Source organism: Scomber scombrus, chromosome 9, assembly GCF_963691925.1.
Source record: "Scomber scombrus chromosome 9, fScoSco1.1, whole genome shotgun sequence".
In the NCBI taxonomy this organism is placed as follows: Eukaryota; Metazoa; Chordata; class Actinopteri; order Scombriformes; family Scombridae; genus Scomber; species Scomber scombrus.
The window spans coordinates 8923016-8947843 of record NC_084978.1 but is presented as its reverse complement, the minus strand read 5'-3'; positions in this window follow the sequence as shown (position 1 = coordinate 8947843).

Here is a 24828-nt window from a genome sequence, read left to right as displayed (position 1 = left end):
TGTTATTTTGAGGGGATTTATTGATGATGACAACATGCAATATCACCAGACTTATCCGTTAATGTCAACAGCAAAAAAATTAAATTCTCACTTGTATATTGGTTTTCTGTCCTGGAACCCACTGTCATGTACAAATATGTAGAATTATTTTACACAGCAGTATATTTTATTTGAGAATACTACTGTTCACACACTGAAGTCTGGGTTCCTCCATCCGTTCAGCAAAATAGACTTAGCATTCATTTCAGCATGCAAGATAATGCAGCAAAGCACCTGAGTGATGCAGTACAGTATGTCTTAATTATCAACCATTCAGCAGAGCTTGTTATGGAGCACAATACACTATTGATCCTGTGGTCACAATAGTTAGTTGCAGTATAATCAATGAGGGATTACTGATGTTGATAGATGGATCAGAGTAAGCAGGAAGGCATAAACAATGTAACACTGCTGTGGTGAAAAGTCGTCTTTCATGCATGTTTTAAATTATATATACAGACATACAGTTAAGGGTCAAAAGGTTATGAAATTATATAAATGACCATGCAAACTTTTAGGTCAGTCAAGGCAACATAAAAATTATATTTCTGCAATATGGAGCAATAAGAGGATAATGGCATTGAGTTTCAATTCAGTGTAAAATATTCAAAATGTGTGACTACACTGATTTGTTCATAAGAATTAACAACTTCAGTTAGGTTGTTTGTATCAAAGCTTTACAAAGCTTCTGGGACCATCAGAAAGACCCTCTGCATGAGATACAACAAACATTTTCACTAATTACAGAATTTCTCAACAATCCAAATTAGTCACAATGATGCAACAAACTTGCAAGAGACTAATTAAAAAGAACCCAACAGCAATCATCTTCATGAATCATCCGCTCACTGATTTCATATCTTGAAATATGTCAGTAGAGTCTATAGAGATTGTAGAGTGCACGCCAGGTGCAGCCGTGGCAAAACTTCCCATTATAAATAGTCATTTAGTATAAATGTTAGCATCTGACATCACTGCACCCAAGGTGTGACACCCATATTAATGAAGCACGCCCAGCACGTCTGCATGGACAAATAAAGTCATACATCTCAGAAATTACCTCTCACCCACAGCCCTACAACAAATCTCTATCCTCTATGAATTTCAACAAGTTTAAAATAGGAACTCTGATTTGGACAATGTACCATATAAAATGTATAGTGTGGACAACATTCAGGGAAAGGGGATTAACTTCTCGGCAGTATTAAGAAAATTATACTGATTAATCAAATTAAGAACAATGTGACAATGCATCTTATATTCATACTGTCAACTTGTCATTAAAAAATAATACAAGTAGCAACCAGAGATAAAATAAATGTCTCTGATGTGGTGCAAAGGTTTATGAATGCTGTGATGCCTGGGTTTTGATTTCCTACTCACTGCCATCTTGGCAGATGTTTGGCACCAGAAAAAACAAACCTAGCTCGGGGTGGTGGAGGCTGGGTGGAACCAGCAAGCAGCACACAGCATGGCAAAGTGAAACACCTGTGAATTGTTAAAGTAAATTAACATGAACCATTATGGGTTTATCATTTATTGGTATATTCTTTTTCTTTTTTTCCTTGCTGTTGTACATATCCCTGTTATGTTGATCTCAGACCGCTGCTTTTTATAAATATATTTGGAGCTATTTGTTCAGCTGATGAGTTAAGTTTTGAAGAGCTACACATCTATAACAAGTAAACAACTTATTTTACTTTCCTGTGCTGTGTAATGGGAAAACACTCACATGATGTCTGCTTGACTTGAGTCATAGCTTGGTGTGACCACCCCAAAATCAAGGGAGACATGACAAATTGCTGGTGGAGCAGAGCACTGAACATATGGCCATGTAAAGATTACCGTCATGAGCTGACTTCTGTTTGGGCTGAAAGTAGAAAAAACTGTCAGGAACAGTTTGAAGCTGGTGCTTTTTGCTAACAGAGATTGCTTTTTGAGGTTTACCTAATTATTTGACACATTGACCACATTTAATATGAACATAGGACATTGACTGAAAATAAAGAAAAGCGTATCAGGTCCCCTTGAAATCTAAATCTAGTGTGATTCATGGACTATTAGCATTTCTTTATTGTTGTGTCCTGTCTAGGGGACAAACCGCACAACAAAAGCAACTTTTGTACAATTCCCAAAACCAGAATCAGTAAAATTAGTAATAGTACAAATCAATACCAACCAAATCATCATCACAGGAGAACACAAAGATAACATTACAGACAATTCCCCAACAGGAAAGTGCAACATCTAACAGTAACTAGATTGCATTTAATGTTGGTGGGGTAGTTAGGTCTGAAGGAGAGGAAAATTGAGCTCTGCCCCAGCATCACAAGTCAGTCTGGCGCTGTATAAAGCCTGATGTTGTCTCGGTAACCAATCAGTTGCAAGAGCCTCCAGCTAATGGACCAATTGCCAACTGTCACCCCAGTCAATCAGGAACCCACACACCTGACAAATCTCAATCAATAATTACTGGTCTCACAAACACTCTCTGGAGAGGAAAACACAGCCAATCCAAAACACAACAATTCTACAACAACAGCTGTAGCAATGATTAACTGACAAAATGCAACCCCCACACACATACAGTATAGTCAAGGCTAGGTTATTATTTTACTTTAAAAACTACTTTTTGAGTTGATGTTTTCATTTGATGGGCACACATTGGTTTGTACTAGCATATTTTCAAGAACTTCAGCAGACAATGGCTGTGCTTGTTAATTATTTGGTGACTGTGTATGTTTGGATGGTTAGCATATATTTAGGTATACATTCTTCTTTTTCACTCCCTAACATTCGTCTGGAGAAGACATTTATCATTAGCTAACATGATATATGTTTATTTCAGTAGCAATGACCAAAGAAAGCAAATAAAGCTAGGAAAAAGTGTAAGTGTAAGTTTGTGATGAAAGTTCGGATGTTGGCACTAAAACAGGAATCTGTGTTTTGCCTCTTGCAGTCAATGTGAAGGTAAGGTTTCCCAGACCTTTGTCATGTAGTATAAGTTTCCTAAATGTATACATCTGTTCATCATTGGGGTGCCAGATCAGAAAACAGCACTGTCTGTTAAATGTGGTACTTTTTTCTCAAATAGGTATTTTAATAAGGTTTAAATCTCTATTAATAGCTGCCATTTGGAGATCCTTTTTGGGACCCATGGATGGAGCCTTGTTACTGATCAAAGTGGGAATGGTGGAAGAGTGAAGTGGCATTGACTGTAATGACAAACATAAAAGAAAATATAATTTCATATCCTTGAGCTAGGATGATTATTGGTTGAAAGCTAACAAACAAATCCAAGTGAAATCACTGGATAATCACTGAGAAATGGATTTCCGCTGTGATGAAAACATTTGTATGATAATTGTCTTGCTGCCTGAACTTGGGCAAAAAGATTTATTTGTCGATTTAACAAACATAGGTGTTATTTTCAGGGATACTGACAAATTACCTTTGAACACAATACATGAACGCACATACATTGGTCTTGAGTTAGTAATATCAGGATCAACAGTGACAATAAATACTCTCTATACTCCTTGACCTATAAGTTAAGCATTTGGCACAGTGGCTCATGGGATTTCATTATTACACTTGGATACTTTCACTCATTCAGATAATACATATACTGTGTGGGGTTCCTTGGAGCTCCATCATTGGACTTCTTTATAACCTTTTTATGTTGACCCTTGACCACTGTACATTATCACCAAATGCAACATTAGGTACTAAAGGTTGGATTGGACTTAGATTTCTGAAACATATCATCATCATCATCATCATCATCATCATCATCATCATCATCATCATCATCATCATCACTACAGTTGCCTTTGACAATACCATTTAAGAAATATCTCTAAAATCAAAGGCTGACTCAGAGAAACTGCTGACGCTGAAAAGAAATGTGTGCATTTGTCAATTGCAAATGCCCTGTTTATGAACTGTCCAACAACTCACTGATTACAATTGATTCAATGCTAACTACAAAAATAAAAAATAAAAAATCAGACTTCAACACTGATTCTCCAAAACCTCCATTGGTTGTCCTTTACTTTCAGGATACAATTTAAAATCTCCTTTTTGTATACAAATCTCTCAGTAGCCTGGTTCCACAGGGCATATCAGACATGCTCTCAGTGTAAAATCCCGGCAGATCTCTCAGGTCACAAGGCGCCAATCTTCTACGTGTGTCCAGAGCCTTTTCAAAGTCTGGTGAGATAGCATTTAACATCTATCTGCCTGAAGAATGGAACAGGTTGCCTGCTGATCTTAGACTTGCTCACTGTGTTACATGTGTATAGGTGTGAGTGTGTATGTGTGTGCATTTCTTCTTTTGTTTGTGTGGATGCATGTATTCATATGCACAATTTTAATCTTTATTTAATCACTTTACTATCACGTAGTGCGTTATATTGCTTTTGTATTAAACTGTGGGTTTTCAATTTTTAGCCCTTATGCCATTCATTGACACCACTGCTCTACAGTTTGACACAAAACTTAAAGTCAACATTAATTTATGGCCGAGGTGAAAACTATTCTTATTTCCCATTTCGGTAACACTTTACTTCAAGTCCCTAATATTGTATTGATAAATAGTAGATAGATATTTTTTATAATTACAACTGTGTTTTACTTTTTATTTTTTCTGCTTACAACTATGTTGTAGTGTGTTAGAAACCATGTATTATCTCGTTGTATACTGCTTATGAATATTAAACACGTTACCCACATTTTAAATAAAAAAATAAACGATAAAGATAATTCTGGAGTTTAGCCAATATTATCACCTTGGGTGATAAGATGACATTGCGTGACATCAGCTTGTGAGGCAGTAAGGCTGGCGGTCCAAGATTTTCACAGAGCCTTGGAACATGTGATGATGCTAGCGAGTGTTGATGATGATGATGGTGATGATAGTGTCTGTGCCAGTGGCTGTGTGTGTACTGCTTCAGTGTGATGAATATCCCTATCCCAGATGGCTGGCTCTCCACGAGACGGAGCGTGCGAACCCTCTCAACCAGCGTGAGGCTTCAGCGGCCAGCCTCCGTCTCCCCACCAAGGTCACTGTCAGCAGAAACGGAGACAGAAACGGGAACAAGTTTAATATCTCCACTGCTGACAGCTGCAATTTAATTGTTACCTTGTAAAACAGATACTGCACTTTCAAAGAGAAAGAGACTTAGGCTCTATCTTGATGGCTCTCTAGTGAGTGTCCCAAATCTTTAGGCTTTTTTAAAACTTGAAGAACAATTCTTTTAATGGCGTCTTTTAAACTTGAGGAACTCTTTTAACATTCTTCAAGAGATACTGAGAGTTTCTCAGGCAGTTTTGAGAACACTACTCCCCTACATATTGATGATCCCAGAAGCCATTTATTGATGACACAGTATACTCTCAAAGACACAGTATTCTCTACATGGCCTACCTGTTGATGGCTTGCTAATTAGTTACCAAGTGTCAATTTAGCGTCAGTGTAGTTCACACTGTACTCTTGTGCATGCACCATTGAAATAAACCATATATCATAATGGAGAGGGCAGGCTCCTGTTGAGACCTGCTTTAAATACAAAGCTAATACAGACACTGCCAGACTATGATGATTTGCAGTAAGATTACCTTACCTAAATTACAATTGTCAATTGTTTATGAATGGTAAAAATGACTTTTCTATCTCATTCAATGTACATAAGGATAAGGCTGGAGATATCCCATCATTTTTATTGTCAATAAATCCCATGAAATGATCAAAACCAACAAGTTGGTAGTCCACCTGTCAGTAGTAATTTTCCTTAGCCTCTCTGTGATAGTCAGCCCCAAGCCCATTTATTCCTCCTGAAGACATAAATCTTTAAAAAAGCATTACAAATCTAGATCTAGATCACAAAAATCTGTACTTGTAAAAAGCTAATTTCCTAAAACAGCTGGGCGGTGTAGTTTGTTTTTCTTTATATAGCAAACATCAAACAAGAGCAAGTGTATATAGTGTATTTATCGGGAACTATTTTCAGTTCGGACTAATACACATTCTATGTGTGGGATTGATTCAAAATGAACTACAGTTACAAATATCACCAATCTTATCTTTCAACACAAAATGTCCAAACCAACATATATACCTATTTTTGGCATTTTTTCATGAAATAAATGCCATCACTGAAAAACAAACCTTTTGATATAATTTAACACCCGTCTAGTCAGAGATATTTTAAATGACATAAAACACTAGGTCAATGTGACCTTGTCCATGTAATAATGTGATTGTGTTTTATTTATCAAACTATGCTGGATATCTGTTAGGCCAGAAATTCGTGTCCCTTTCTGGTGAAATATTATGGTCATACACACCAACTGGAAAACTAGTGATAAAGAGTTTTTCCTTGAAGAAACATAAAAGCAGAACACAACTCCACCAAATGAAATACAATTTTGACATTGTGGCCAGTTATAGCAAAAGAATCATTCATTTAGTCATTCAACAGACCTTTGAAATAACTTTTTAATGGTCATACATTTTATATTCTGTATAGTGACTGAAATGAAAACTCTTGCACACTACAATGGTCCACTCCAACCAATTATTAAATCAAATTGTGCTACCAATGTTAGATGGATCAGACAGAAAATAGACAAATTATGTTATGAGTAATGCTGATATACTTAGGCTTATTTTCTCATTGTGTGGATGGCTGTCAAGTTGGCCAGTTTCATAGATCTCCATTGTGAGGAGGGAGGTTGATTCAGAGAGAACCTTGGAAAATTCAGTATACGAGACCAAATCATGCACAAGAGAAGCTGCCATGAATAAAAGGTCAGTAATGAGGCTTCTCAAAGGTGAATACAGAAACCCTTACAAAGGCTTTCCTTATGAAACAACACAGGATGCTTTGTCATTTTTTTAGGATTTACGGTAGCTTGTGCCTGTGACCGAAGAATGAGGAGACTCGGTTATACCCTTGAGCAAGGCAGTCAGGCCATAAAATACATAGGTGACATTACACACAGCAATGTTCTCAACCCTGAAAACTCTGCCTGAACTCACAGTGAAACAGCAAGGTGATACAAATCTTTCACAGGGACATACCGTAATTCTGGCAGCCATAAAAGGACGTCATGTCTCAGAGCTTCAAGGAGTGTAAATATGATAACTTGACAAATTCAGCAACCTCTTAATCTTTTAACAGATATCATGAAAGTAGCACCTAAAACACTGTGGTAAGTTCAATCACAGCTTTAACCTGATTAACATAAACGTTGCAGAAATTCAGATATGTTCTTTCCAGTTTTAAATATCTCTAAAATGAGATTAGTACTGTCAATTACTAACATTAAAGAGTCACACCTGGTTTTATATCTTGTGGTGTTACTATGACACTTTATTTACCAACAAGCTGTGGCCCAGTGCTGCAGCAGGCTTTTAATCAGCTCAAAAGGACGGGACCTCATCACTCATATTCTGGCATCCTTACATTGGTTGCCTGTCAGTTTCATGATTGATTTTAACATTTGATTGATAACTTTTAGTCCTTGTGAAGGCCTTGCCTCCCAGCTATATTTTGGACCTTTTAACCATCTATGAAACATTGTGCAGCCTGTGAGGCCCCAGGCAGGGCTGTATTGGTGCTGGCTTTGTTACACTGGCTGAAACAATGTTCTCCTTCAAATCATGTGACAAGACACAATTCTGCTCTTAGTTGTGTTTGTTTCTTTGATATACCATGTCTTCTTTTAACCATGTTCTTTTACAGTGCCTCACTGTTTCCCAATAGATGCAGTATTTTAAAAATGCATTTTGTAATCTATCATAAATCTTGAATGCAGTTATCCACATTGAATATCTATTTTTAATGACCCTGGTTATTGAGAGAAAGAAGGGGTGCAACACACACCATTAAAGACTTTAAAAGGCAGATACAATGAAATAGTTAAAATGTCACTTATACGGTAAAACGTGTAATTTTCTTTTAATGCTATAATATTATGTTAACATTAGCACTAGCAGTGGCTAAGCCAGGTTATGTAACATTTGAAAAAACAAAAACAAAACACCTTTCATTTATAAGTTAGCTAGTCTTACTTTGAAATACTTTTTGGTATGTAGTTTATGGTGGCTAGTAGTTCCTTCACTGGTTCAACTGTGCAAAAGTTGTGCTTAGATGAATAACCCTACTTACCTGAGCAGCTACACAATAAGCTATTCGACACCACTTTTATATTACTCCTGAATTTTATCAGAGTAATAATGTATTTTTAACAAATATCTCTACTTTTACTTCAACCTATTGATTTATTTTTTATTAATGCCCAGTTGTTAGATAACCTGTGTCATCATTAACACACAGTTGCTATACCAGCCCTAGTTGCTAAAAGATTTGTATTGCAATTGCTAAGCTCCACTCATGGTTGTCAACTTACCTTGTGTCATGATTATTGTGAAATCACATGCATGAGATGAAATAATGTAACTAACAAACTGTTTTATATAGACTTTCAGCAAAACATTGAGTCATTGCTTGAGGACAAGCAGCAACTTATGAAGGGGAAAATTAGACCTGTGTAATGATCATTACAAAACCCAAAACATTAACACTGTAAACGATCTAAAAATACAATTTCGGATGCAGTTTGAAGAAGCTGGATGACTGCAGTGCTAATAGTAGAAAAAGGAAACATTATCACTTTATACGCAATACAAACAGTAGAAATAATAAAACAATGATTATATGTAATTGCAGATTAGGTAACCTGTTAAGTAGAGACACAGATGTCGCAGCCTAATTTGCTTAATAACCACACAATATTACATCTGACACATGGTGTATATTAGCTTAAGCAGACTTTTCTCATATTAAACATTAGACAGAAGTCAGCTGGAGACTAGACAGCTTTGACAGTCAGAGACTTACTTAGTTTGCACATGCAGGGGGTTTAATTGTCTCATCTGAGTAACACAAAGACGAATGTCATCCTCCCATGTAATGCCAGTATTTTGGTGGCTGTGACATATTTATAGAAAGCAATGGGAGATAAAATGGACACTTGCCTGAAGTTAATCCCATGAAGGGATTTTTGGTTTGAACACCCCAGAGTGCTGCATTGTAACATATTGCCTCATATCTCGCAACGAGAATGGAAGAAGATTTCACAGATCCGCTATAAAACTGTGTAATTATTAGGGTTTTTCTGACTGTATTCTTGCTGTGAGGTAACTACTGAAAATGCAATAAATAAAAAAAGTAAAGGAACCAACTTTACATTTTAATATAGATTAATTACAGATTGGTACCATTGAACAGTTAATTCAGAATTCAGAATTAATCCCACTTTAACCCCACGATTCAATAAATTATATGCCAAGGGTAATGTAATGCAAAGCCCCTCTCTGTATCTGTTTGCCGCAAAAATACTTTTGTCGTGTGTATATATTCAGATTAATAGTGGGCATGGCATATGCTGGTTACTAGAAATATACTTGCATTTTTTTTAAATTTTAACCATGTACCTAAAATGAACAAATAATTTAATTAGAGTTTTATTAGAAATCTGATGGGTTTTTGTTGTTGTTGTTGTTGTTTTATGTCCAATAATTCAGAAAAAAGTGAAAAGAAATTCAAGCAGAAATCTACTTATGAAAATGGAAATGTTTAAGACAGAGATTTAATAAAAAAAATGTAATAGTATATAATAATAATAATACATACATAAAGTCTACATTGTCTTATATAAGATGTTCTTATGTTCAAAAAGTTTTTCGGTTTTTTTTTTCAGAAAATGGGGTTGCAAAACAGTGCTGCTGCTTGCTGTTTTGTTGCTGCTTTGGTTGATTGGACCTCAGTCAGACATTATCCCTGTGTTTATATTTTTGTTCCCTCCCCAGACACAATTAACTGATGAGCAGAGTGAATGTTCTTACATGGTTTTTAGTGATGCATTTATTGACACCAACTCAAGCAGGTGTATCCACTAACAGATCCTCTGAACTGGAGTGATCCACTGGACTGGAGCAAATCAACTCTGCTTTCACACCAGCCTAACCGAACCATACTAAATGGAAAAATGCACTAAAGTTTGTTTTAACCCAACCAAGGTTAGGTGTAAAAGCACTGTAACACTCATGGGGTCAAGAAAGACATCAAGAACCTTCTGAAAGAATCATTACCATTTAACCTTTCTCCATCTATTCCCAGACCAGAGAGAGAAAAAAAGACTTGAACTCTTTCAAACCCAACTGACATTTTTCACCAAGGGAGACCTTTGATTTCTAATTGTGATATAGATCATAAACGGTGTGCAGTGCACCCACGGGTGTGTTTTGTGTAGTGCTGTAGCACTTAAAGTGTGAGATGATTTTCTTTTTCTTTTGTAATGTCCATATGAGGGCTTTGGGGGATTTGGATGATAGAAATCAGTGACATTTGGAGTCTCTGTAACGAGTAAAAGGTGAGTGAGGATGAAATATGCAACAGGAGGAGAGGGAGAGGGAGTGAAAGCACTGTCACACATGACTGCAGCCTCCAAGGCTGACCACTCCTTGTTAGGTTTTATCAAATGGTGCAGCTGTGGTGGTGCTTTACTGCAGGGTAGGGCAACAGGGACCAAACATTATTTTTAAAGGTGTTCTTGTGTTACTTCAACACATACTGATGCCTACCATATGTTGTTTCAGACGTGTCATGATTAAAAATAACAAAATTGTCTGAAATCACTTCCTTGTTCTATAATTTCTACATAATTAACACGCAATGGTTAACTCTATAGTGAGCAGTAAATTAAGATTTTTGATTCATTTATACATTTTCATTTATAAATCATAATTTTGCATCATCTGACATAACTGTGATTTCCACATGTATCAAAGGCAAAGCATTGGATTGTGGAATTTTTCAGAATAATGTAGTTTGCATGTTATGGACCCTACATGTTTTGTTCCATTGTAATAATTATAGAGGTCACTATGCAGAGCACACATTTTACACTGAGAACTTTTAGTTTACTGTCACACAACATTTCAGAAAGTAAATGCACAATAGTTTCTGATGAGCCACTTCTGCAGGAGGTTTGTCAGGTGTAGAAAATGAATGTAAACACGTGAAGCAAATGGCTCATAGACAATTATAGCATCTCTCCAATTATTCTGATTGCATGTGTTTTTGTTTGTAGCAAAATTAAACAAAGAGAAAATTGTCTGTTTCGCTTTCTTCTAATTCATCTCTACATGGGGGAGGGGTGGGAGTGGCACGGCGCATTATTGTCTGGCACAGTGTTTTTCTTGATACTACCACTTAGCAAGGTACATTAAAACCCTGTATACTGTACTGTGTAGCCTGTAGATTCTATTCTTCTCTGTTCCCATTTTGTACATACAGTATGTTATGATCCCTGAGATTGTTCTTTTTTGACACATTTTGTTCATGCACTTTGCAGTTAAGCCACAAAACACCTCTCTTGAGATTCATGTTCATTCTCTGATATGTTGGTAACTGGAATTAAACCCAAAACCACCTTTGTGGCAGTGTTTGCAGAAGTGATTAAAATACTCACCATTTTATGTGCTTTTGAATGAGGTGTTTACGTTGTTTGTTCTCCCTAATGTAAATGCATCAGTCTTTTTGAACCAATAGTGTGAAACTGTCATTAGTTGTTGACACAAAAAGCAGTTACTGGACTCCATTTCATGATGAAAAATAAAACAGGAAATACAGTGGAGGGACATCAACAAGTGTCACTTTGGACTTAAGAGATAAGAGGCAAACTGGGTTAGAATTATTAGTTAAAAGGGAAAATGCAGCCATAATTCACATGTTGGTGCTTGTTATATATCCACTTCAGCAATGCAGGCTCAGATGCCTTGCTGTGATTAAACATTCATGTCTCAAACTAAAAACTGCAGCATGCTGTGTTCTGTATGATAGTCATGCACTGGCATCAGAACTGACAAGTAGTCTCAATTACACCCTCCGTGTGCTGTGGCAAAGTATTCAGCAGCATTGCAATTACAGCTGGGAAAAAGGAGTTGCTTGAATGTAGACATGGTTCCCTAATGATGCATCCCCATGACTTTTGCAATATTTTCACCATGAGGTTTACATTTGTGGTTTTGAGTGAAATGTTTTAAAAACTCTTGTATGGATTGCCATGACATTCAGTAAGGACATCCATGTCCCAGATTAGGATCAACTGTAATAACTCTGGTATCCCCTTAACTTTTCATCTAGCTTTGAAATAATGATGACATTTCAATTTGTCCAATTCTTTATGGATAAACACTTATATATACTACTAATGCTAATGGCATTCCTTTCACTTTCAGCTGTACTTTCTGTTTAGCAATAATCAGCAAATTATAGTGTGCCAACACACTAAACAGAAATGGTGAACAGGATAAATACCATGCCTGCCTATCAGCATGTTAATGTTGTCATTTGTGAGCATGTTAGCATGCTGAGTTTAGCCTTTAGCTAAAAACACCAATTACAGTCTCACAGAGCTGCTAGGATGGCTGTATAGCTCTTTGTTTTTGAGAAAGTGTCTTCTGTGTACTTTATTCATATTTCTTTAAGTCTATATTCATTTTTCAAAGAAATTCTAGGACGTTTTTCTAAGACGACTTTACAATTATGATTAATACAAGACAGGAACAAGGCTGCTCGAAAATAACAGAGACAGAAACAAAGGCATCACTATCAATGTGAGCAATTGATACAGACATTGGAGGTTTGTGAGGTTGACCTTTGAAGAAAAACATACCTGACAATAGTGAAATATGTGTGAGATCCTTCTATTCATCCTTTTATTCATGTTTGATTTTCTATGACCATTTGCAAGAAAGATTCATTTATTTATTCAAGTCAGAAAAATAGTTTTGATTGGATTTCTTAAATGCATCTCAACTCAATCACACCTGTGCCATTGACTGAATTTCTGAAAAAGTGAATGCGTCATAACCAGTAGCATAAAGCTGCTCTTGCTCACGATACATCATCCTTTCTTAAGTTATTTCAGGTTGATAACGTGATGATGTGGTTTAGAAGTTAGAAATACATACTGAAATACTGGAAGTTTCATCTCTCTTCCATTTTGATGACTGACTATCAAGGTAATATAGACGTGTTTGCATAAATATACACACGCACGCACACACGCACACACACACACACACACACACACACACACACACACACACACACACACACACACACACACACACACACTGAGAGGTCGTTAAAGTTTCTCAAGTGGTGCACTAGTTAAACTTTATTGACCATGGCCAGGTGGTTGTTCATAAATATTACTAAATATCAAGAGGCTTGGCTGGATAGATGAGGCAGGAGGCTTCTACACCAGAAAGGACAAACCATGGTCAACTGACAGCTGTTTCAGGTTTACAGCAGAAATATTTCAGCTTTTATGAAGCAAGAATGGAAATGGAAAATACTGGTTTAGTCAAATAACATTGCCAAACCCACACAAAGTGTTTCATGTCGAACCAACAGTTAAGAAATCTGATCTTAATGTGTGAAAGAGTAATTTAATTGCATTAATAATTAATGTTTTTTCCAATTACAATTTTCTACTTTTATGTGTTTATTTATTTATTTATTTTGTATATTGCAGTGATAGGATGATGTTTATCTAAGTGTTGCAGGCTGTCACAAGAGGCATTAACAGCTCTCATCTCGTACCTGCCCAGTTGACAGCAGGACTACAGCTACACTGTCAGTACCAAGCTGCCAACACTTTGAAGATTTTGATAACGAGAAGTCTGTTTTTTTACACACTGTGAGTGCGTAGGCTGCGGTCACATTTTAACAACTGAAATGAAACACTCTTAAATCTGAAATTGTGCAAAAAATACTGAAAGCATGGTTTAGAATGCAGTATCACATACATACTAATACGATTAGTTACTGTAGTTTTGAGTGTTCAATAAATAATGGGTTTTTTTTTTTGTTTTTTTCCTTTATTCACCCAGATGTGGTCAGCCTGTAACCAGGAAACAGAAAATGCCCCAGGTTGATATGTCAGCAAGCATTCATGCTGTTGAAGTAACCCTGAGAAAGACAACAGATTTCTTTCCATCACCTACATCAGTTTTCTATAACTGAACCTCCCACCTGGAAGAGAAGAACTGCATATACTTTTTCTACAAGGATCCATCCAAGAATTGCACATTAAAAGCCAAGGAAGGAACACGACACCTGTGTAGGGCGCAGAGCCCATTTGATAATCAGTAGTAAATAACATGAGGACACTTTTACATTTAAAAGGGTTTCTTTCTTAAATTGGCACTGAATAGGGAGAAATGGTGTAGGTAGCTATTTCAAAATGCATCTAGTCTGTTTTGGTCGCTGTCTGATAGTGATGTCCAAGCTGGTGCACCTCAACAAATCCACAGTGTTTCTCTGAGACAGGCAGAGTGTGAGGTATTTGGCAGTTTGCCCTTGACTGATGAAGTGTCATCATGAGATTTTGTGTGTGATTGTAGACCTGGGATTGTGTATGTGAGCATGCGCAGCACCTGTTTATAGCACTCAGTCTCTGATTTAGAGTAAGTGATTGTGTTGGATTTGATTAAATAAAAATGACAATATGTTTCTTGCGTTATCCTTGTAGAACTGGTTACTGCACTATCAATAAGAAAATAATGTCCAAACAATAAAAAAAATAAAATAAATAAAATTACAAAGAACATTAACTTTACTACGAAGTTGGTCATAAAATTTAGTCTTAGTCTTATACTCATAGTCATGAGATTTAGGTGATAATACTAATGTGGCTGTAATCTTGGGCATATTAAAAGATCCTCTCCAGAAAGGTATTAAGACATAAAGATAGTCTGCTTGGAACCATAAAGTGTCTGATATGATTTTCCACAAAAAATAAGCGGTGTGCATCAAAGCAGAAGGGGGGTTAGTAGGCAGATCTGTTAGCTAAGCTAAAAGCTAACACAACCAGGCCAGCCATTCCATCATTCTTTTTGGTCAACGTTCATTCACTGTATAAAAAATTGATCTGACCCAACTGAGACAGAGTGTTCATCAGAAGATGAGGAACTGTTTTGGGTTTTTTTTTTCCTGATGGAAACTTGGCTAAATTGAAACATGCAAGACTCAGCTTTTCAACTCAATAGGTTGCTCCTCTTCTGTTCAGATTGGAATCAGCTGTCAGGGAAAACTCAAGGATGTTGACTCTGCATATAATTATCTTTCATTATAAATGATTGGTTCCTTAGATTTGAAACATATGAAATCCTGCCAGACTGAATCTGTGTTTTGGAGACTGTCCTTCGTACACTGCAGTTTCAAAGCAGAAATGCTCAGCCATGGCCATGACTGCTTATTTTGCCAATGATATGTCTTGTAGCATTAAAAAAAATACCTCATAAACATGTCAACTAGCTTAAAAACGTGATTCTCATTGGAAGAGGCCTTTTAACAACAGTAAATAACCACATTGACACCACTTTGTGTCTTTTTGGGCTATTTGATGCTTTTTATTAAATATGTACAGATATTGTAACTCAACCTTCGCTATATGATTATTTTTTATCTGAAGGGTCACAAGTGTATACTTTTATAATAAATGTTGTTGGATGAAAATGAAAACTCTTTCTTTAAAGAGGTTGCTGCCTTTGGTGAGAAGCTCTGCAAAAAATACTGACCTAGTGGTGAACTAATTGCTGTCTCTATTGTATAGGCTGTTATTACAATACACCTTGTGATAAGTCATAGCAGGAAAACACAAGTGTAACATTCATATTAGTGATGACTGCATTCCAGTTACATTTACTAGTTCCAATGCATATATAAATGGAACTGAGCAATCATTAGTATTATTAGTGCCACCTGTGTCTTTTCTTGCTATAACAAGTCAAAATGTCTGCTGTGAAAAAGGTTTATGCAGTTGTTCAGCAGGTGCTGGTCCAGGATATGACTTATATCCCTTGTTTTAAGGGGCCAGAAACCAATTGGATTATAGATCTTTGTTCCTGTTCTGTAAAAACATTGCCAGATAGAGAGCTGTGGCCTGGCAGCCTGCTCTAACCCATTTTCAGCCAACCTAGGATGGTAGCACTTCTTGTTATCTAGACATTTCTCCTGAACTCAAGCCATCTCTTGTTTTAGAATTAGCAGCTCCTAATGTGCTACACACAAGTACGCAAACGCCAATGCTTAGACTTGCACAAGATTGATGTCAGACCTTGTTGCATTCAGGAATGTGAACATGAAAAGTCTTAATGCAACAGAAGTTTAAGCTACAGTCACAAAGAAACTTCAAGCTAGGGTCAACATGTGTATACACTTCTATACAAGGTATTTTATTTAAAGGCTAACATTAATGTTATCTAACATTAGCTATAACTTTACCTATATGGGTTATCTCTCATTTTACTAACACCACATGTGTAATGTATAATTGGTAGGAGGCTGGTTGTCATGCAAGTAAGCAGGTGTGACCACAAATAGGATTAACAGCCTCTGCAAACATGGGTCAAACATTCAACCCACAGCAAGAACAAAATGTTTTCCAAAAAGTTTTTTTTCTTTCAGTTTTATGTCTTGTAATTTGAGGGGGAAAAAAAATGTCACATGGCCATGCTGCCACAGATCGTTTACAACTTTTGTGTTCAGTTGTTTGCTTGACACAAACATTTTCATACTGTAAGAGGTACCTTAATGGCTATAGTACATCGATTGGCATATATAAAACTTTTATGACATGTTACATTGTTCTTAAACAATATAATCACAAATAACAGTTAAGTAAAGAAGAAAAATACCACAGAACACGTGGATCAAAGTCTCAGGTTTTACATGCTGTTTGTGGTTCCTGAAACAACCCTGTCACAGTTTGAAACAACCTCAAGGGATGCAGCACTTTGGAGAGAATAATCGACAAACATCAAATTCACAAGAGAGCTTTGCAACAGTGAAGAAAAAAAAAAGTGTCTGAAACTGCTTGTCATCTTTGTTTGGTGCATTCATTTGTATTCATCAGGAAGAAAAAAAACATAATTCACCGAGCAACATCTTTTTGTATGACCATGAATCATGGGAAATATATACGTAGATTGTATGCATTTATTATTGTTACTTCCGCTTTTATGGCACAGGAAGAAATATTTATATTCACATGTATAAATGCAAAGGTTGGTATATTGCAATGGATGGATTTGTGAGTAGCGCTGTGCGTTCTCAAGGTGATCTATCATGCTCCTTATACCACTTGTCAAATCTGCTGAACTTGCTGTTTGCTTTTCTCAAAGCTTTTTCAAATGGAGCTGACACTGTTTTCATGTTAAAAATCCAAGTACTCAGGCATTTTCATTTTTATTATGCAAATGCATGTTCAATTGATAGTTTTTGGGCTGCATTACGATGAACAGTTGTTAAAATGTTATCAAATACCATAAATCATGTCCAACAATGTGTTTTCTTTTCTTTTTTCTTTTTCTTTTACAAGTTCCACAGCAGCAGGTTTATTATTATCACTGTCAGTACGATGCGTTGTTATCCACATTTTTTTTTACACTGCCCAAGGCTGGTAGCATTACAGGGTTGTTGTTAAAAAAGGGATGCAATTATGGGAAAAGGTATTATCAACTAAGTCCAAAATTATATCAAAATAGTTGTCTCTTACTTCACTGAATTGCTATGATTTTACTTTTAAACAAGGCTACATGCAAGCAAGTGTGCAGACACAGCAGGTTTTCAAAGTTTTTGAAATGAAATGAATCCAGTAGTATTAAGGTATTATGGTGTACCTGGATATCTAGAAATCCTGAAGGTATGATTTTCGATAAAGTAAAAATACAAATGCTCCTCTTTCTATTTAACTGATGTGGAAATGCTGTATTGAGACTATGTATTATAGTGCACAGTTTGCATCACCGGAGGTCAGTGTATTGGTGGAACAAGCAGCTGAGCTGATAAAGATTGCGACTGCGAGCAGTGGGGATAATGTTACAGGACTAGTAAGAAATAAAAATGCCTCTGCCTCCCTGTTTGGGAGTATTTTGATTTCAGTCCCGATGATAAAGGTGAATGTAAAATCCATCCAGTAATTTGACAATACCTGGGCTTACAGGGGATCAAGCCTTGGGCCTCACAACATGCATCTCCGAGCCCAAGAGGCCCAGGAAAAAAACAACCTTGTTACCTGTATATAGTTTTTTGTCTCTGGTGTTTGGATTTACTCAACCAACTGCTTTCCTCTGGCGCTGAGACTGGCACAATATACGCACTGAGCTACTCCTTAAAGGAGCTATGCTACTTGTGTAACACATTTTAGTGTAAAAAACATATCAAAAATACATTTGAAAAAGAGATCCCAAATGCTTAGGCCCCGCCAGGAGTCAGCTTAGGCTCAGCGGGCCGCCGGGCTTGTAATACACTGACAGAAACCCTGCATGCCACAATAACTTCTATCGCCAGCGGCTCATTTCTTACGTTTCTTTTTTTTTTTTTTTCACACAAGTATACTGTATACCCTGGTGAAATGTCAGGAAGGTATGAAAAAATAGATAAAGCACAAGCCTAGTATCCAGTGTAGTATCAATGGTCTTTTTCAGTGACACCCTTTTCTTTGTTAGGATGATGCTGATTCTGTAATCCATCTAATGATTGTTTCACATACAATAAACATAATTTAAGATGATAGATCATTCTAATATGGCAGCACAGACGAACAAAAGGTAATTTATCACTGTGTACAAGATACCAAAAAATATACTGTGTATATGAAATTTGTATTTTAATATATAGAATATATAATTAATCATTTAAAGAACAGGTTCACAATCAGGTGCCTAAATACACATTGAGACATTTTCTTGCTGTAATCATTCCTTCTGTTCATACGGGCCATTAAGAGATCATTTCATAATTCACTTTCAATGTAAAAAAGCCACAGGACTCCTTCCATATAAGTAACGGTAAACATTTTCTGAAGCTAATATAAGGCTTCAGCTGTCCAAATTATTTAAGTCAAGTGAAGTCTTTTCAGTGCCAAATGCCCTCTTTTTGTTGTGATCCATCTGCTGCAGAAGGACAGGAGACTGTGGAAGATATACACTTTATGTGACTAATTCAGACGGCTGAAAGCTCACATAACCTTGAGATAAACTTTCAAATACATTTTCGTTCAAGAGGAGGATTGTGGATTTTTTCCACCATCACTTACATTGTAAGCACATTTGGAGGGAATCTTTTATTGGTCAGCATGAACAGGAGGAATAATTATAGCAAGCAAAACCTGTTTCAGAGCATGGGCCCCTTTGAAAAACTGAACCCATCCCTTTATTATTTTTCTCTGCTGATTTTAATATTGAATGGTCCAATCTTCAGATTATTGTCTTTCTCTGTTTTCATATTTAAATGTTAGTCTTATTCAAACTTAACAAAAAACAAACAAAAACAAACTGTCCAAGTGCATGTGGTGCTTCTGTAACCAGCTTCAGACTGCTCAATGCTTGAACGCCGGAACAGATCATACACAATCAATGTCTGTTCTGGAGGGAGTGAGAGGGTGCAAGGTCAGTCAACAAAGTAAACATCCCCTGTTCTCACTGCAGCGGGTGTTAGAGCCCATTATGTGTGGAAGCTCCCTTTGGATGTGTCCTGCTGTCCAAGACTATGTGCCCTCTGGCCCTCATTTGAAAGAGGGACGTGACCTTCAGGCCGAGGACTGAACAGCACGGCACTGAGCCTCACAAATATGTATTATTCAACACAGTGAGGAAGCACACAACATGATAGTTCACAATGATAAAACATACAGAAACAAGTGAAATGTTAATGTTGTAATGTAAATGTTAATTTTCTCTTCTGTGTTACAATGATATGTGGGTGTGCTTGTATGTATCTATTAGTTGCAGCATGACATCATATTATAAGGACTCCCCTCCGATATCAAACATAAGCAACATAAACCATTCAATTTTAAGGGTTGGCTTTTGGTCAGGGTTACTCACATAATGGTAGGTTAAGCTAGCTCTCCAGGGAGCAAAAGTAAATCACTGCATGACTGTACAAGTGCTGTTGCACTTCTATCCTTTTTTAGGACTGATTTGAGTTTTAAATTTGATACAATGATGATATTTTGGAACATTTTGACTTTTTGACCAGTACTCTACTGAAATTCCATCTCTTGAATATCAAATTCTCACCGCCTGCTACTCTATAAAAGTGGCTCTGAAAAGCTTTGCTTGCTTGCTCCTTTCCAGAGGACAGCAAATGTATTCAACTTGGATTCACTGATATATATATATATATAGGAGCTACTCCAACCTATACCTATCATAATTAGCCTCTCTGAATTCTCACTATGTTCCAAACAACAGTTAGAACGGTATGGTTTGTAAAAATTGCTAAATCTGCACTTCTGTTGACGCTACAGAGCAATTACGATGTGATAGCATGACATAGGTGTAGTGTGTTTAGTTATGTTGTTAAGTTTTTATACATTTTTATGTGTTTGTTGGGGTCACTATTAGAGTCTGTTGTAACTACTGAATACAAGCTGACTACAACAGCTGCACTCTATGACAGAGAAAGCTGAATACTGATCTGAGCCGCTCCTTAAGTCAATAAGGGTTAAATAATTGATACTCTGGAGATAGAACGATACGATTAGGGGATAGGGAATGCAATGTGTCAATGAGGGGTCTCATAATTATATATAAGTATGTCGGCTCATTTGCCTCTTCGTGAATTCCATTTCAATTCATTGTCTCTCATGAGGAACTGTAAAGTTGGTTAATGACTATTTTGACACATCCTCTATCACAATCATACAGGCAGTTTTACCACACTGATAGACAATAACATAAAACATTTTAAAAACTTTTCAAATTCAGTTAAGGCCACTTTTCATTTTAAATGTGTCTCTACTAGTTAACAGATATGTGTCCATGTGTCCAAATAAAGATCGTCCAATGGCTAAAACCCACATAGATTATTCAATTATTGTAACTGAAGTTCTACATTTGGGTCCAATTTGCACGCTGATTCATTTTCTCCAATTGTCTGACAGATTTTATTTTTCAGCTGGCATCCATGTCACATCCAAAATTATAGATTTACCCTTTTTTTATAGTATTAATCATTTCATAAGAAGGAGGAGGACGAGGAAGAAAGTGTCACATTTTTTAAAATGATATAAACCTCTTCACTGAGTCATAGTTTACCAGCCGTAATTCTCCCAGACAGCTGGTGAGTGAGTTGCTGTTTATCTTGTCACCTTCAGTATGCCATACACAGCTCTGCATCCACTGTGTTTGCAGTCCTACATATAACGCATCTTTAACTAACTCTACTGAGGGAACTTATTGTATGTATTCTGAGCTTGGCAAAAAAAACATCTCTGAATTTGAAATGGGAGGAAAATGGAGAGACATCCCAGACAGCAAGATCTAATCTAGAAAGTTGACAGGCAGAGCAATCAACCTTCCGAATCATTCAGGATGATGGACGGCTAATTTTCTTTTTACATCTTAATGATTAATCCCCCTGCAGTGAATATTTAGATTTTTAACAGCCATGCGGCATTCATGCTGATGTTGATGGCCTGACTAACAGTGGCACTTATGCAAAAGCATAAAAAATAGATGCTCAGAGAATCCGCAGTGGTTTCCCAATATGCTCATACTACAAAAGCTACTCAGAGGAGTTACGTTTGCTGCCACTCCAAAGTCACTGCTGGGTATTTTCATTGGCAGAGGCATAAGCATAAAGGCAATTATACAGTGCCTGTGGGGTGAACTCTCAGTGTGACCCTGGCTCACATCTGAACAAGGTGTTTGTTTAGATTAAACTCCACTTCTCTTTCTACTTAAGAAGATTTTTGGCTAACACAACAGGTTTTTTAAACCAACTGTTGACTGGGATTTTGGAGGCAAGAAAAATATTCTTGACAAACCTACAAATTTGCACCAGATATGTGATACGTAAAAAAATATTATAAACTGTATTTTATTTCAACAAATTAATCATATGTAATCCTTGTAAATTCGGCAAAATAAGTCATGGTTTGGAGAAAAAATGGGGGGAAAAATACTTGGGTGATTAATTAATCCTTATTTTCTAATAATTTTTTGTGCGGCTGGAATCAATATTCATCAATATTATATGATAAGCTTGAATCCCTCTGTTAATTTATTTGTTTTAGTAATCTTAACTCAAGCACATTGTTGCCTTCATTTTACAGTATACCACTAACGTAACAGCTCAGTGTAGCTTTTTGTGGAAAGTATGTGTTATATTGCAAAATGTCGATTGTCAACATATCTAATTTGTTTTCCATACAACATTCTAAGAAACTGAAGTGTGATTCAAACTTTCAGAATTTAGGCAAAATTTTAATTTAACATTTAATTGAAGCATGAGGCAATATAAACATGTATAATGTCTTCTAATTCCACAACACATGTTGCCTGTGAATCAAATCTGTGAAGGCATATATGTTGAACATATGAACAAGTGCAAAACTGTACAGGTAACATGTCTTCCCGGAGCTATAAAGTAGGTTTGTATGTATGTAAGTACTACTTTATATAGTCATTTTGTTATCTGACAATGTAAGAGAACATTGAAAAGCTCTAAAAACAAACACTACACATTGTCAAAGTGCTGTGTGTATACACAAAGATTTGAAATTGTGGAGATTCAAGCCTCAGTGACATGACACACCAGCAGGGCTCGGTGGTGTTTTGAGTGCAGTGTCACACAAAGTGTGTGTTAATTTTTTTAAATTGATGCCCAAAGTGAAGACTCAGAAGTGCGAAGTGGATTGTGATTAATGTCACAGTGTGGTTTAATCCTTTCTGTTTCCAGTAAAAAAGAATCAACCCCCCTCAAAAAAAAAAAAAAACCCTCAAAGGCTGAATCTGGGTTGTTACATATAAAGCTGCTACATATGTAGTAGATTAAATCCAGGCATAGTATTTCTGAATGACTTTATGATATTTAACCAAAACCACAGCTTTCATTTGGGTGAAAGGTAACCAAAGTACAAAACAAAGTAACTCTTCAGTATTGAACCAGGCCTACTACTACTTTCCCTACCTTAATAAAGTGCTGACGGTGCCTCAACATGATTAAACTAAAAATGTTTTAGCATGCTTTAGTTGCTGCTAGAAAAAACTGAATTGCAAAACTGGGTATTGAAGAGAAAATTAATAAAAATGTCAGCATTTTGCTGATGTCTTCAGTGTCAACATTTTGCAGCTTTGCATATAGCTGAATGCTCAAAGTGGAAACATACAGTCATGTTACAGAATCAATGGCAAGGTGTGAACTTGACTGACTACTCAGTGCTTTTAACTTATAACATCATTCCCCTCTCTTTCTCTGTTATTTTACATGTTTCACATCCTCTCATTTGATACACTATGTGCTATGGATGATTTTCTGATTCTATGATGTGCTGTCTTGGGAGACTATTGAATTACAAAGCAGGCTTTATTTAAATGCTTTTCTAAACTACCCTGCCCAGTATATCACCTTCCAATGATGATTAGCTCCACATCATAAAGACAAATGCCCTCCTGTAATAACTATACACATTAAAATAACAAAGTTAATTAGCTACGGTCACGTTAAGAGAAATGCTAGTCAGAGAAATTACAGTACATACATTTATGATAAATTGCCTCCATTTTGGAGGTGATGAAAAAAACATGAATATTTTAGTTAAATAAAAAAAATCTGTCCAAATTGTCAGCTCTGAGTGGGAGAAAAAACCTAAGTACTTTTGGGTGACAGTGCCCAATATTCAGTTAATGATCTCTCTGAAAACCAATCTTCATGTGAATACAATTTAGAGGGAGCTAACTGCTGTAATATGGGGGATCATCATTGGTATCACTAAGATGCAACCCAGTTCTATGCTCCCTGTTGATGAAAATCTTCAAGAAGGAAAACAATATCTAGCAGCTCATTGCAGAGATGATAATTGTTGTTCCTAACAGAATGCATGGTGTGTGGGAGTGTGATTAACCAGCTTGGCTTGAGAGCTGGCACAAGGGCCAGCCTCAGCAAAAAACAAAAGCAATACAGTACAGTGTAGTCATAAAATTATCTGTGAACAAAATGTACTGCATGGTGATATATCAGTTACCTGCATAACCAAATGACTTTATAAAATGCCAAAGAGCATGATTATTTATTTTAAGCCTGTGATAAACCAACCCCATGATTTTTCAACTTCTTCTTCCTTTATTTCACCAGGTAAAAGTGTTATTGAGATTAAAACCTCCTTTTCAAGAAAGACCTGGCAAAGAGAACAACATTAGCATTGTTGTGCTAACACACACTACAAATGAGTGAACACAATATCCAGTTAATATGCAATGCAAAATTATAGACAAAATCCAGTATACAGGTATGATTTTCCAAAAGCATCTCAGATAAAGGAAGAATGAAAAAAGCAACCACACTGACCAAGTACTATTTTCCTGATCTTTTAGAATTTACTTAAATAAAACAGTAAGCAGCACTGACAGTTTTTAAGTCCTTCTGTACATTGTTCCAGGAACAAAGAGCATGTGCTGCCAGTGCCTAAATATAGCCATGGGAAACATAATAATGCAGTAGTTAATCACAGCAAATATTGTTCGTCAAGAGTAAATATTTTGATGAATAAAAACTAAATACACTGTGTCTGTGAATAATTTTGTAATATGTTTAGTATCATCTATCTATCTATCTATCTATCTATCTATCTATCTATCTATCTATCTATCTATCTATCTATCTATCTATCTATCTATCTATCTATCTATCTATCTAT